Below are 14,304 nucleotides of genomic sequence, written 5' to 3'. Positions count from 1 at the left end.
ACATGGGATCTGCAGCATTGCACTTGCTCATTTTAGAGATAGAAGGATAGGTTAATATTTTCTTTTTTTTGTTAATATTTTCTTTATTTCAGTCCACATAATCCTTGTAGATTTATAGATTTTGAGCGAGTTCATCTGAGTAGATAATTCTCCAGTACAGCAAATCACAACTCATCCAGGATTTAAACCATGTGAATTGCCTATGTTCTCCCCTACATTTTCTGTAACATAGCTACCAAATAGATTGGAGATAAGTTGGAAAAAGCCCTAAGTCTTTTAATAGTACATTGGCACTATTTGGACTGTTTATATCTTCTCATTCTCATATGTGACTGGCCAAACTTCTTTTCTGATTATATACTTTAAGGCTGGTTTCTTTTGAGCTACTTGCAGGCGATTTTTGGAATTAGCTCATATTCTTCCTCCTCCTCCTCATTATCATTATTATTCATGTCATTCATCTTACAATTTTTTTATGGAGTTTGGAAGAAAGAGATCTGGGGCAAGTCATTATCCTTCTCTTTTTCCTTTATATCTAATATTCTGTAGAGTGTTACACAGGTGGATAAAATAACTGCTTTTTATAATTCAATAAAAGTACTGGAGGAGTATAAGCTCATTTTTTGTAATCTCACTGACAGAATCTTAGAGGAAACTCCAGTAACAGAGGATGATGGGGATGATATGTATTTATGTTTCCACATGATTTTTTGTTTTCTTCTACTAGGTTTTCTTAATGTTAAAGTTTTTCATTTGGCAAAATTGGAGATCATGAATATTAAAATATTCTTAAATGTTTATATATCAATGCTATTGAGGGCAATTGTGAGCAACAATTTTGTCTGTGATAATGATTTAGTCCTAATATAGTTTATTTGTTGAACTATCAAGTTTATATTGAGGTCTGTATTTGTATATGATAAAACAATTTTTCATCCATTAATATATGTATAATTCTAATCACCAGGTTCTGTCCTATAAGGCATTTGTTGTGCCAAATTTTTACAGCCTGCAATGATTTGTTGAATTATTTTATTATTTTCTTTGTACAATCATCATTAATTAGTAAGTTCTGGTTCCTTAACAAGAATCTGTCTGAAGTCTTTGTAGGTGCTAACTTAGTCCTGAATTGCCATAATAAATGCTCCAATTTCTATATACAAACATGCATGACAGCCACATTTTTCTATTTATAGATTGTTGGGTAAGTGGAAAGCTTATTGATTTCAACCTTATATTCTCATTGTTTTATAAATGCTATTTTGAGATAAAATACCTTTGTTTTCTTTTGGCATTCCTAATTATTTTTTATTCTTGCTAAATGAAGAGTTGTTTGTTAGCTCCAAAATACCTTCTCTAAATTTTAAACCAGTTTATTACATGTGATAAGATTTATCAATGTCCTTTCCCTGGTTTTTAGGAGCTTGGGGCTTGGCCTGTAGATTCTTTTTTTTTTTTTTTTTTTTTTTGCTTTTTATATTTTTTATTAAAGTTTTTTGTTTACAAAACATATTTATGGATAGTTTTTCAACATTGACCCTTGTAAAACATTTTGTTCCAAATTTTCTCCTCCCCCCCACCCGTTCCCCTAGCTGGCAAGTAGTCCAATATATGTTAAATATGTTAAATCCAATGTGTGTGTGTGTGTGTGTGTGTGTGTGTGTGTGTATACACACAGTTATTTTGCTACACAAGTAAAATCAGATCAAGAAGGAAGGAAAAAAAAACTGAGAAAGAGAACAAAATGCTAGCAAACAACAACTGAGTGAGATTGCTATGTTGTATTCCACACTCAATTCCCACAGTCCTCTCTCTGGGTATAGATGGCGCGCTTTCTCTCTCTCTCTCTCATTCTCTCTTTTAAAAAAATTTTAATAGCTTTTTATTTACAAGATATATGCATGGGTAATTTTACAGCATTGACAATTGTCAAACCTTTTGTTCCATTTTTCCCCTTTCTTCCCTCCACTCCCTCCCCTAGATGGCAGGATGACCAATACATGTTAAATATATTAGAGGATAAATTAAATACAAAATAAGTATACATGTCCAAACCATTATTTTGCTGTACAAAAAGAATCAGACTCCGAAATATTGTACAGTTAGCCTGTGAAGGAAATCAAAAATGCAGGAGGGCAAAAATATAGGGATTGGGAATTCAATGTAATGGTTCTTAATCATCTCCCAGAGTTCTTTCACTGGATATAGCTGGTTCAGTTCATTACTGCTCCATTAGAACTAATTTGGTTCATCTCATTGCTGAGGATGGCCACGTCCATCAGAATTCATCATCATATAGCATTGTTGTTGAAGTATATAATGATCTCCTGGTCCTGCTCATTTCACTCAACATCAATTCATGTAAGTCTCTCCAGGCCTTTCTGAAATCATCCTGTTGATCATTTCCTACTGAACAATAATATTCCATAATATTCATATACCACAATTTATTCAGCCATTCTCCAATTGATGGTTATCTACTTTGTTTCCAGTTTCTGACCACTACAAAGAGGGCTGCCACAAACATTTTGGCACATGGCCTGTAGATTCTTAATAATCTATTTAATAATCTAATAAAATAGTCTTTTTTGTTGGTCCATTGAAATATGTGAGTTTTTGAAGGTTGTTACCTATTCAGATCATATTAGCTTCTTTCTCAAGGATTATAGTATCTGGTTTGAAATGTTCTTATCTTCTTCAGCCCTTCTGCCCCTTGATATTTTTAGTCTTCATTGTACATGCTCAAATATCCTTGTTTTTTCATTTATCAACCTTCTCAAAACCTATAAGCTGCATATTCTCTCCATCCCAGCTACAAATCAACATAGTTATATAATTGTTCTGTCTTTCATAAATGTTTTATCTACACTGTCCACAATTCTGATTTATCTTAACTTGATCATAATCCCATTTTCTTCTTGTTTCCCACCTGTCAAAATCTCCACAACCTCCAGCCACTCCATCCCTTCCTTTTTCAGGACACCATTCCTGCTGATATTATATTCTTAACTTTCAACATCTTTGCATTGCCCTTAATCTTTTAATCTCCTGCCCTATTACCACTCATCCTTTTCTAAGATCCAACCTTGCCTTATTCTCACCAATTCACTCTCTTTGATCCTATACTCATGTTTGTAATGACAACCTGTGGATTGAGTTCACTTCAAATGTATGTTATGTAATCTTAAAGAAGAGGCCTTAATTGCTACAGAAAAATCCTTTAATTCTTCCATTTTTCTCAGTGTCTGTTTTAAGCTGTCTCTTGTCCTCTTCTGTCCTTTCCTCTCTTCTCCTCTCCTGTCCTCTCCTGTCCTCTCCTAACCCCTCTCCTAATTCCTCTCTTGTCCTGTCCTGTCCTGTCCTGTCGTGTCCTCTCCTCTCCTGTTTTCTCCTCTCCTCTCCTAACTCCTCTCCTAATTCCTCTCCTCTCCTCTCTTCTTCTCTTCTCTTCCAAATACTTCCTTGAAAAAATTTAAACTCTCTCTTCTTTCTAATTCTGCATTCCAAATCACCACAGTATCATTTCTTTCTCTATCCTCCTTTGTTGTACTTTCAGAAGAGGTGACCCTTTTCTTTACAAACAATAACCCCTTTATTTGTGTCCTTGATCTCATTTCTTCCAGTCTCCTGTATCTTATCACAATTAAAATTCCTTTCTCTTAGGTCACCAATGATCTATTAATTGCCCAATCTGACTTCTTCTCTTAGTCCTTTTTAATCTGTCTCATCATTTGACACTGTTGACCTCCATACCATCCCTTCCTTTTCCCAACTAACAAAGGGAGATGATTCATCAAGCAAGCACTCCTTCACACACAAGAGAAAATATTATTTTAGAATGTCAATAGACCCATGTCATGGCCTACAACTATAAATGAATTGATTTCCTGTAGATATAGGCTTCACTAAAAGATGGAACTTTCTGTATCAGGAAGAATCAAATGGTGGCAAAGTCCAAGATCACAGAGTAGAACTCAGAGTTTTGGATCAGGCAGGAAAACTGGAATAATACTGTAAGGGGATTAATTTTAACAGCTCCTTTTAAATGTAACTAGAGAATCTGGCAATCTATATCTCTACTTTTTTGGCCTGTATAGACAGGTCACTTGGATTTTTGCCTCACTTTTCCCTTCTTGGTCTTCAATCTGCAAACTTATTTTTTTCCTCTATTTGGCTGTCATGGTGGAGGATAAAACAACAATATAACACTAAAACCAAGAGAAAGAAGGCTAATTTTGCATTTTATTTCATAACTCTTTCTTCCTGAGTTTTCATAATATTGCTTCCTTCTCAGTATTGATTCTATCTTATCAGTTATTTCTACTAAGTTTGCAAGATTATTATTATTACATACTCCATAAGCATATCTTGAAACTTTATATTTGACTTTCTTCCATTTATACTTACTCTTTTGGTGATGTCATTTTCCAATGATTCAATTATCACCTTCATGTGGATAATTCTCAGATCTTTATATCCACTTCCATATCTTTCCTGCGCTTCAGTTCACATTACCAATTGTCTATTGGAATTTCCTGCTCAGTGTTGCAAATGCATCTCAAACTTAATCTGCTCAAAATAGAATTTTTTTTATCTTTCTCAACAAACTCCAACTTTTCCCCAATTTTCAATTTCTATTGAGATCATTAATAGTTTTACAGTCATCCATATTCACAACCCTGGGATCATCCTTGGCTCTTCTCTCTCCCTCACCTCAAAAAACTTGCTAAATCTTGTTAAATTTTACTTTAAAAATTTATCTCAAGTCCATCCTCTCCACCATCCTCATTCAGGCTCTCAACACCTTTTAACTATATAATTGCAATAGATTCCTATTGCTCTTCTAGCCTCAAATGTCTCCCTTCTCTAATCCATCCTCCCCACAGATACCAAAGTAAAATTCTTAAAGCTCAGACCTATCATATCACTCCTTCTCATGAAACTTCAGTAGTTTCATCTTGTTTCTAGAATAAAATATTTCTCCATTTGGCTTATAAAGTCTTTCATTATCTAGCTCCAGAGTAGTTTTCCAGATTTTTCATATATTATTTTTCTTTTCTTTTTTTATTTAAGCTTTTTTTTTTTGAAACATATGTATGGATAATTTTTTTTTGTTGAGGCTATTGGGGTTAAGTGATTTTTGTAGGGTCACACAGCTAGGAAGTATTAAGTGTCTGAGGCCAGATTTGAACTCGGGTCATCCTGACTTCAGGGCTGGTGCTCACTGTGCCACCTTGGTGCCCGCCATGGATAATTGTTCAACATTGACTCTTGCAAAATCTTGTGTTCCAAATTTCCCCCTTCCTCCCACCCCCTGCCTTATATTGCAAGTAATCCAATATATGCTAAATATATGTTAAACATGTTAGAAATATGTTAAATCCAATATATGTATACATATTTATACAATTATTGTGCTGCAAAAGAAAAATCAGATCAAAAAAAATGAGAGAAACAAAATGCAAGCAAACAACAACAAAATGAGTGAAAATGCTATGTTTTAATCCACACTCAGTTCCCACAGTCCTCTCTCTGGTTGTAGATGGCTTTCTTCATCACAAGATCACTGGAATTGGTCTCAGTCATCTCATTGTTGAAAAGGTCCATATCCATCAGAATTAATCTTCATGTAATCTTGTTGCTATGTACAAAGACCTCCTGGTTTTGCTCATTTCACTTAGCATCAGTTCATATGAGTCTCTCCAGGACTCTGAAATTATTCTGCTGATCATTTCTTATAGAACAATAATCATATATTATTTTTCTTCACACACTCAGTTCTAGCCACCAGAATCTGCTTGCCATTTAAGCTCATTTAATTTTTAAAGTTAAATGAAACATTATGCCTTCCCTTAGAGAGAATGGAAGCTCCTTGAGATCAGAAACTGTATCATTTTTGTCTTTATATCTATCATCTGCAATACCTTGAACAATGTATACAGTAGGCACTTAATACATGCTATTTCTAAGACTAGAAGTCAATAGTTTCAAAAGGATCTAGGGGCTCTTAAACCTCATCGGATTTAACAATTCACCCATTAGGAAAAGAGTGAAGGTTTTTTTTTTTTTAGGGAATAGGAAACACATTTATTTTTAAATAGCTACCACCTGCCACTGCTTAATTTAATATTTCACAGCCCTTATGTTTGTCATCCTTGGAGCTTTGCTGCTGTTTTCTCCCAAAACAGAGACCTGTCATTCAGCATACTCAGTTCAGAGAACAGAACCTTATTATTTTATGGCTGGAACTCTTCAATCAGTCTTACTCTATATTCTCCACTGACAGCTGCCTGCCGAAGAGCTCCCCCTAAGTCAGACTATTATGGGAAGGGAGTAAGAGCTAGGAAAGGGAATTGGGCTTGCTTTCTTGAAGGTCAAATATTCCCAATTTAAAAAAAAAAAAATAGTCCACCTTCCCGGGTTTCCACATTGGTCTCATCCAGATCCAATTTTTTTTTATTTTTTTTTTTTTAAGTTTCAAACTCTTTCAAGTACTATTAATTGATTAGAATGAGTTCTAGATACACAGAAATGATTGGATTGTGAATAAAGTATGAGTCTAGATAAACACAATTAACATTCTGATCAAAAAAGAAACTTAGAATGCATGAAAATGTATATAAAACATCAGTAGAGTAATCTTGACAAATATGCATGAAATTAACTTTACTATAGAAATCATTCTGAGGGATTTATAGGGGAAACTAAATACTTACATTTTGACATAAAGCAAATTGGATTATATCAAAAACACAATATACCTTTTTATTTATGAACTTTTCCTTGAAGTTCTCTCATATTTGTTGTTGTTGCACATAAGCTTGATCTGTTAACAACCTTTGGGAACCCAACAGATTATTTTTTCTTATAAAAGTCTAGTGCTTATTGTTCTAGATTTCATTATATGCAATGGAATGATAGAATTGTAATGTCTGTTCATTACCTATGAACAGATTGGTTGGAAGGATTTGAAATACCTTGAGAAAAATCTCTTAAATTTGTGGCTTGTTGGTCATGGCTATCTTTTTCCCCCTTTAAATAACTTTTTGATCAAAATGAATCAGTCATCCATCCAGCCCATGCTTTTCTCTGTTTTTTGTTAAACATACAAATGTTCATTTACAAATAATGCACCAAAATGAATAGAAGTTTGGATAACAAAATGAGGATTTGTTCTAATTGATACATTGCTTTCTGTATGGAAAAGTTCATGGGTAAAGTATTTTTCTCCAAATGGCATGGTATGGTACAGGACAGAATTGTAATACAGAAGTACTTCTAACAGCAGATCTTCTTTTATAAAATGCTATTAACGCTTCCAACTATTGCTCATATATAGTCATTGATTGAAGTTAACATACTTTTTCCTTTTAAATTATAATTGTGGCCAGTATTGAGACATATCAGGCTCACTTCCAGGAACTTGAACTGGAACTGACACTTCAGGGGAAATGATACCAGAAGTGTCCATTGGTTGACTGTTCATAGGTGTCTGCATGTATGAGGATATGGAGTAATGGGCAACATGCCAGAATAAGAGGAAGGCTGGCTGGACTATTCACCATTATGAAGCTGGGAATGGTTGGCAAAGCACTATATGTATTTGTTAGGTCTGTATCTGACTGACCCAATAAAAAGCCTGATGTGAAGGAGGAAAAGAGTAGTGGTGGGATGTGGAATTAACTGGTAGACACTTGTGTTGAAGCTATTGTTGATGAAAATGCAGGTGTATGGCTAATCTGACTTCTCTCATTCCCCAGTTTCTCTTCTCTTCACTTTGCCTTTGATTAGACAGCCATACCTCTTCTTGCTTCGGATAGGTCTACTTTGGTAGATAGTTTCTTTTAGGCAAACGCATTTGGGTAATTAGTTTTTTCAAACTGTTTCCTTAGTACCTCAATTTGTTCTTGATTGAAGAATGTCCTATTTCTTTGTAGTTTTTACTTTAGCTGAAATTTCATTTGGACTTTATCTGAACCCTTCTCCATTTCAGCTGATGGAATTAATAGTCTTCTCCCTACCTTATCCCCTCCTGTTGCTGGCAGGCATCTTTCAGCTACAGAATGTGGATCAAAATATTACTAGCTTATAGTCTTAAAAGATGACACCCAGAATTGAATGCAGTTCTTCACATGTGGTCTGATGGGAACAAAAAGCCATGAGAGGAATTCCTTTTTTCCCCTTATATTGTAGGTTTATTAATGTAAAACACAATTGTCTTTTTTCCCTCCTAGTCACATCACTGTGACATGCTGAGTTTATAACTGCTTAAAATCACAAAGTGTGCTCTCTCTCTCCCTCTCTCCCTCCCTCCCCCCACCTCTCTGTTTATCTCTGTCTCTGTCTCTGTCTCTCTGTTTCTGTCTCTTTGTCTCTCTCTCTGTCTCTGTCTCTCTGTATCTATCTCTCTGGTTTTCTGGCTCTGTCTCTCTCTGTCTCTCTCTATATAGTGGAGTGATGTTTCTATCATCTTGTATTTATGTTGTTGGATTTTTTGAACCTAAGCACTAAAGTTTACATTTATTTGTATTTTGTTAGATTATTCCAGTTTATCAAGACCTTTTTGAATTCTGATTCTGTTATCTAATGACAGATAATTTTTGTCACCTTCAAATTTTATAAACACCATTTGTTTATTTATAAATACCATATATTTATTCCTTTATTTAAATTAGGAGGTGGCAAACTATACTCTGTGGACAAATCCAACTCATCGGCCAGGCCATTAAGTTAAGAGTTTGAACATAAAATTTTATTTATTTTAAAATGCAAAAATCATTCTTAGCTCTTGAGCCATAGAAAACAGGTGGGAAGATTCACTCTGTGCCAGTAATTTGCTGATCTTGTTCTGATGAAAGACAAAATTTCCAGATGATATTCTATTTATCAACAGATTTTGAGTAAAATCTTTCAAGCAGATAATCCAAATAGTTATGCCAACCAATATTTCTATACCTTATCCTACAAGAATATCTTGTAATGTTGGGTTAAATGTCTTGCTTTAACAATTCATTATAGTCTCATTAGTGACATTCCCCAGATGTATGTATGTTTAAAAAGGGAATGACTGTATGAATAGTTCTTAGTGAATCCATGTTGGCATCTAGTATCACTATCTTTCTTTCTCAATTTTCATCAACCATAAATTTAATAGTCAAGAATTTTGCCAAAAATTAACATCAATATTAGTAGTCCATATGTTTAGAATTACTTCTTTTTGAAAATCAGGACAACTTTTATTTATGTCCAGTTTTATTGCCCTTCTTTCATTCTTCATGATTCTTCAATATAGTGAGTCCATTCAACCATCCATCATCCAATCAACACACATGCACTTGGCACTATATATATGCCAGGTACTATACTAGGCACTGGAGATAGAAATACAAAAAACAATCTCTACTCATTAAAAGCTTACATTATAACAGAGGAAAAATAGATGTCTGTCAATCTCTCCATACATAGATATGTATTTATATATGTGTTTTTATACATGTATATGGATATAAGTATTTGTAGCATAAACATAAAAATAATAAACACAAATAAACCATCACATCTAAAAGGTTAATTTTTTTTTTCATTCTGGAGTAAAACTCATTTAGGTCTAGAGATTTGAATACAGAATTGGATGTTCTCACTATCTATTCCTTATATTGTATTTCAATTCCTTCTTTGTACTCTTTCTCTTCTATCCTTTTGCAATCTGAAGATTGATTATTTTTCTTGACACAGAAGACAGAAAGATAAAAATTGAATAGTTTAATTTTCTGTCATTTGTTAACATATGCTCTATCTTAAACATTAGGTTTGTCTTTTAATTTTCCATTTTTTTTGTTTCATTCATGGTTTTAAAATTTTATTTGTTTTTATTTTGTAGCTCTTTTGCTTATTTTGTGCTTTTGTGCTTATTTTGTGCTTAAGCTACTTTCTCTTTTCACAGGAATGAGCCAATTTGTTTTATCCTTTCTCAATTATAATATTGTTTTTTATTTTTGTCATACATTAAAAAAACTTGAAGTTTCATCAGAGAATTCTCTGTGTAGTCACATCACCCTCTTTGTATGTCCTCCTCCTTAATTTTCTTTCTCACAGGGATCCTTTACAACTATATTGATGGAATTTGACTTTGAGTAGAACCAGGAGACTGTATCAGTGCATGTCTTTCCAGATTTTTCTGAAATCAGTCTGCTCATCATTTCTTATAGTGCAATAGTTTTTAATTATACTCATATGCTACAACTTGTTTATCCATTCCTCAATTAATGGAAAACCCCCTCAATGTCCTTTTCTCTTTTGTTTGATCTCTTTGGGATAAAAACTTAGTAGTAATATTGGTGAGTCAAAGCATACATTCAGTTTGAGTGCTCTTTGGGCATAATTCCAAATTATTCTCCAAAATGGTTGGACAACTATTTCACAACTCCATTATAGTGCATTAGGATCCCAATTTTTTTTCACATCTTTCCACTATTGGTCATTTTTTTCTATCACATTAGCCAATCTGATAGGTGTGCATTGGTATCTCAGAATTGTTTGAATTTGCTTTTCTCTGATCAATAGTGATTTAGAGCATTTTTTCATATGACTATAGTTAGCTTTGGTTTCTTTGATTGAAAATTGCCTGTTCATATCCTTTGTCCATTTATCATTTGGAGGATTTGTAGCCTTATAAATTTGATTTAGTTATCTATATATGTTTGAGAAATGAGACATTTATCAGAGATACTTCCTACAAAAAATGTTTTCCAGATTTCTGATTTCCTTCTAATCTTGATTATATTGATTTTGTTTCCTAGCTAGCACCAGATAGTTTTGATGATTGTCACTTTATAACATAGTTTCAAATATGTATGCCCCTTCCTTTGCATTTTTCATTAATTCCCTTGATATTTTTGATTTTTTGTTCTTCAAGATGAATTTTTTCTAGCTCTATAAAATATTTTTTGATAGTTTGATTGGTATGGCTCAGAAAAAATAAGTCAATTTAGATAGAATCATCATTTTCATTATATAGGCTTGACCTATTCATGAGCAAATGATATTTTTTTCAATTTTTTAGATCTGATTTTATTTGTGTGAAAAGTGTTTTGTAACTGTGTTCATATAGTTCCTGGGTACATTTCTGCAGGTAGATTGCCAAGTATTTTATTTTGTCTACAATTATTTTAAATGGATTTTTGCTGTCTGTTGCTGCTGGACTTTCTTGGTAATATTCAGAATGTTGATGATTTATATGAGTTCATTTATCTTTTGCAACTTTGCTGAAGTTGTAAATTATTTCAAGTAGTTTTTTAGTTGATTTTCTAGGTTTCTCTAATATGCCATCAGATCATCTGCAAAGAGTGATAGTTTTGTTTCCTTGTTGCTTATTCTAATTTGTTCAATTTTTTTGTCTTATTGCTATAGATAAAATTTCTAGTATAATACTGAAAAATAGTATTAGTTATGGACATTCTTGCTTCATCTTGATCTTAACTGGGAAGGCTTCAAGTTTATCCCCATTACAGATAATTCTTGCTCTTGGTTTTAAATAGATATTATTTATTTTAAGAAAGTCTCCATTGATCCCTATTCTTCCTAATGTTTTTAAAGAGTGATGTCATATTTTGTCAAAGGTTTTTCTGCAATGATTGAAATAATCATGCAATTTTTGTTGTTTTTGTTATTGATATGATCAATGCTGATATAGTTTTCCTAATATTGATCCAGCCCTATATTCCTAGTATTAATTCCAACTAATCATAGTGTATGATCTCTGTGATATATTGCTATATTTTATTTAATACTTTAATTTAATACTTGCCAGTATTTTATTTAAAATGTTTACATTAATTTTCACTAGGGAATTGGTTATAGCTTTTTCCCTCTGTTTTTGTCTTCCTGATTTTGGTATCAGCATTATTTTTTGTTGTAAAAAGAATTTGGTAGAACTCTTTCTTTGTTTATTTTTCCAAATTGTTTGTATAATATTAGAATTAATGGTTCTTTAAATATTTGGTAAATTTACTTATGAATCCATTTGGCATGAGGATTTTTTTAAGGAAGTTCAATAATGGCTTGTTCAATTTCTTTTTTCTAAGATAGAATTATTTAAGTACTCTATTTCCTCTCCTGCTAAGCTGGGCAATTTATATTTTTGTAAATATTCATCTATTGCACTTAAATTATCAGATTTATTAGCATATAAATGGGCAAAAAAACTTCTTATAATTGCTTTAATTTCCTCTTTGGTAGTGAATTCAGCCTTGTCACTTTTGATACTGGTAATTTGGTTTTCTTTCTTTTTTTTTTCTTTTTTGCACAGATTAACCAATAAATCATCTATTTTATTTTTTAATTAGTATATTCCCCCATAAAACCTAGCATCTAGTTTTATTTATTAATTCAATGATTTGATTTTTTCTTCCAAGAATTATTAATCTGTTTTAATTTACAGGATTTCCAAAATCATGTTTAATTGGAGGTTTTAAATTTGCTTTTTTTCTAATTTTTTGGTTGTACATCCACTTTGCTGATAAGCTCTTTCTTTGTTTTATTGATATAAGCATTTAGAGATAAAATTTTTCCCAAGAACTGCTTTGATCGAATCCTATAAATTTTGGTATGTTGTTTTATTGTTATCATTATTTTAAATAATATTATTTATTGTTTCTATGATTTATTCTTTGACTCACTAATTTTTAGGATTAGATTGTTTTATTTCCGATTAAATTTTAATCTATGTTTCCATGACCTTTTATTGAATGTAGTTTTAATTGTATTACAACATGAAAAGAGTGCAATTAAGACATCTGTTTTTTTTTTTTTTTTGCATTTGGTTATAAGGGCTTTACGTCCTAATACACGATTAATTTTTGCATTTTGACTCCATATCTAGAACATTATCCTGTGTACAGAAGAGGCTTGATGAATGTTTAAATTTTTGAAATGTATTTGATGAAATATAAAACTCTCCAAAACATAAGAAGTTTGATAATAGTATTGACAATGAAATTCCTATCCTTGGAGCATGTTAGAATTTCCTTTTTTTGATTGATTAGACAAAGCATACACAACATTCAAATAAAACCAATAGAAACTTGGTGAATCAATGTTTGATCCTGAGTGATAGAGAAAGAGAAGAGTATTGTTCTTTTGTTCAGAAGAAGTCTTCTGGATGGCTGAAGAACTGGAAGGACTGATGATCTAGAAGACATGAGATAGAACTGAGTTCATGTACAAAATAATCGACATATTCTTCCCTTAGTTCTTTTGTCATCTTTCCTTCCTGGTGGTGAGCAGAGAGGTAAGAATTTCAGTGAATTGGTGGGTTGAGGAAGGTAGTCTCTGCTTTACCTCCCACTTATCCATTATGTATCCATGGAACCTTGTATTTTTTGTTTGTTTGTTTGTTTATCTATTTATATATTTATTTGTGATCCTAAGTGAATGAGTGTTCTGAGAAAGTGTTCAGGTGATTGGAGAGATCAAGAGATCCATCAAAGACATCAATGGCTCAATTTGCAACTAGAGTCAATAATAGGAGTAGCTAAGTCCAGTAAAGAGCAAGGATAACAGCTGAGTGACTTGTATGTCTCAGCTTAGAAGGGTATCGGTCAGTCACCTAAGACAAGGAGTCATCCCAATTGAACAAGGGATTTACCTATCCATTACCAATGCCATACCTGGAAGTGAACTTTATGCAGATTTAACTTCCTGCAAATATCTGGGTTGTTGGGTCGATCATTGCTCTATCTTGCCTCCATAAAATTTTCTGATCTGTAAAAGGAACTCCATATCCATCTTCTCTATCTTGACAAATGGGCTGTAAAATACTCTTATAATATAATATTATATATATTATAATATTACTTTTGTTTATTTCTTTTCTTTTGTTATCATTCATATATTTTCTCCACTATGAAAACTCTTCAGGTTCACGTGTTCCTGCATAGATGTATATTCTTGATATATTCCTTCTTGGTATTTTTAGAGCTGGACCATCCTTTCTCTTCAGTTGTACTAATTTTTTTGACCAATGTGTTTTCTTTTATTAGACTATTACAGTTGTGAATCCCATGTCATCAAGTCTTAGTGATAGGGAGACATTCACATTTGCCTTCTTTTCTTAATAAATCTTAAATTCTACAACTCTACAATTTCATGCCTCTCAGACTGGCTAAGATGACAGGAAAAGATATAATGATAAATGTTGGAGGGGATGTGGGAAAACTGGGACACTAATACATTGTGGATGGAGTTGTGAACTGATCTAACCATTCTAGAAAGTAATTTAGAACTATGCCCAAAGGGATATAAAAT

At 32.6% G+C, this 14,304-nt stretch overlaps 1 pseudogene; it reads right to left on the bottom strand.

The window, feature by feature from the left end:
• Positions 1-7,375: 7,375 nt before the first annotated feature.
• Positions 7,376-8,047, bottom strand: LOC127554624 (paired box protein Pax-6-like; annotated as a pseudogene).
• Positions 8,048-14,304: the final 6,257 nt, after the last annotated feature.

The sequence above is a fragment of the Antechinus flavipes genome, chromosome 1, assembly GCF_016432865.1.
Source record: "Antechinus flavipes isolate AdamAnt ecotype Samford, QLD, Australia chromosome 1, AdamAnt_v2, whole genome shotgun sequence".
Lineage (NCBI taxonomy): Eukaryota > Metazoa > Chordata > Mammalia > Dasyuromorphia > Dasyuridae > Antechinus > Antechinus flavipes.
The sequence above is the reverse complement of the archived record's forward strand: the minus strand, read 5'-3'. Positions and strand labels throughout refer to the sequence as shown.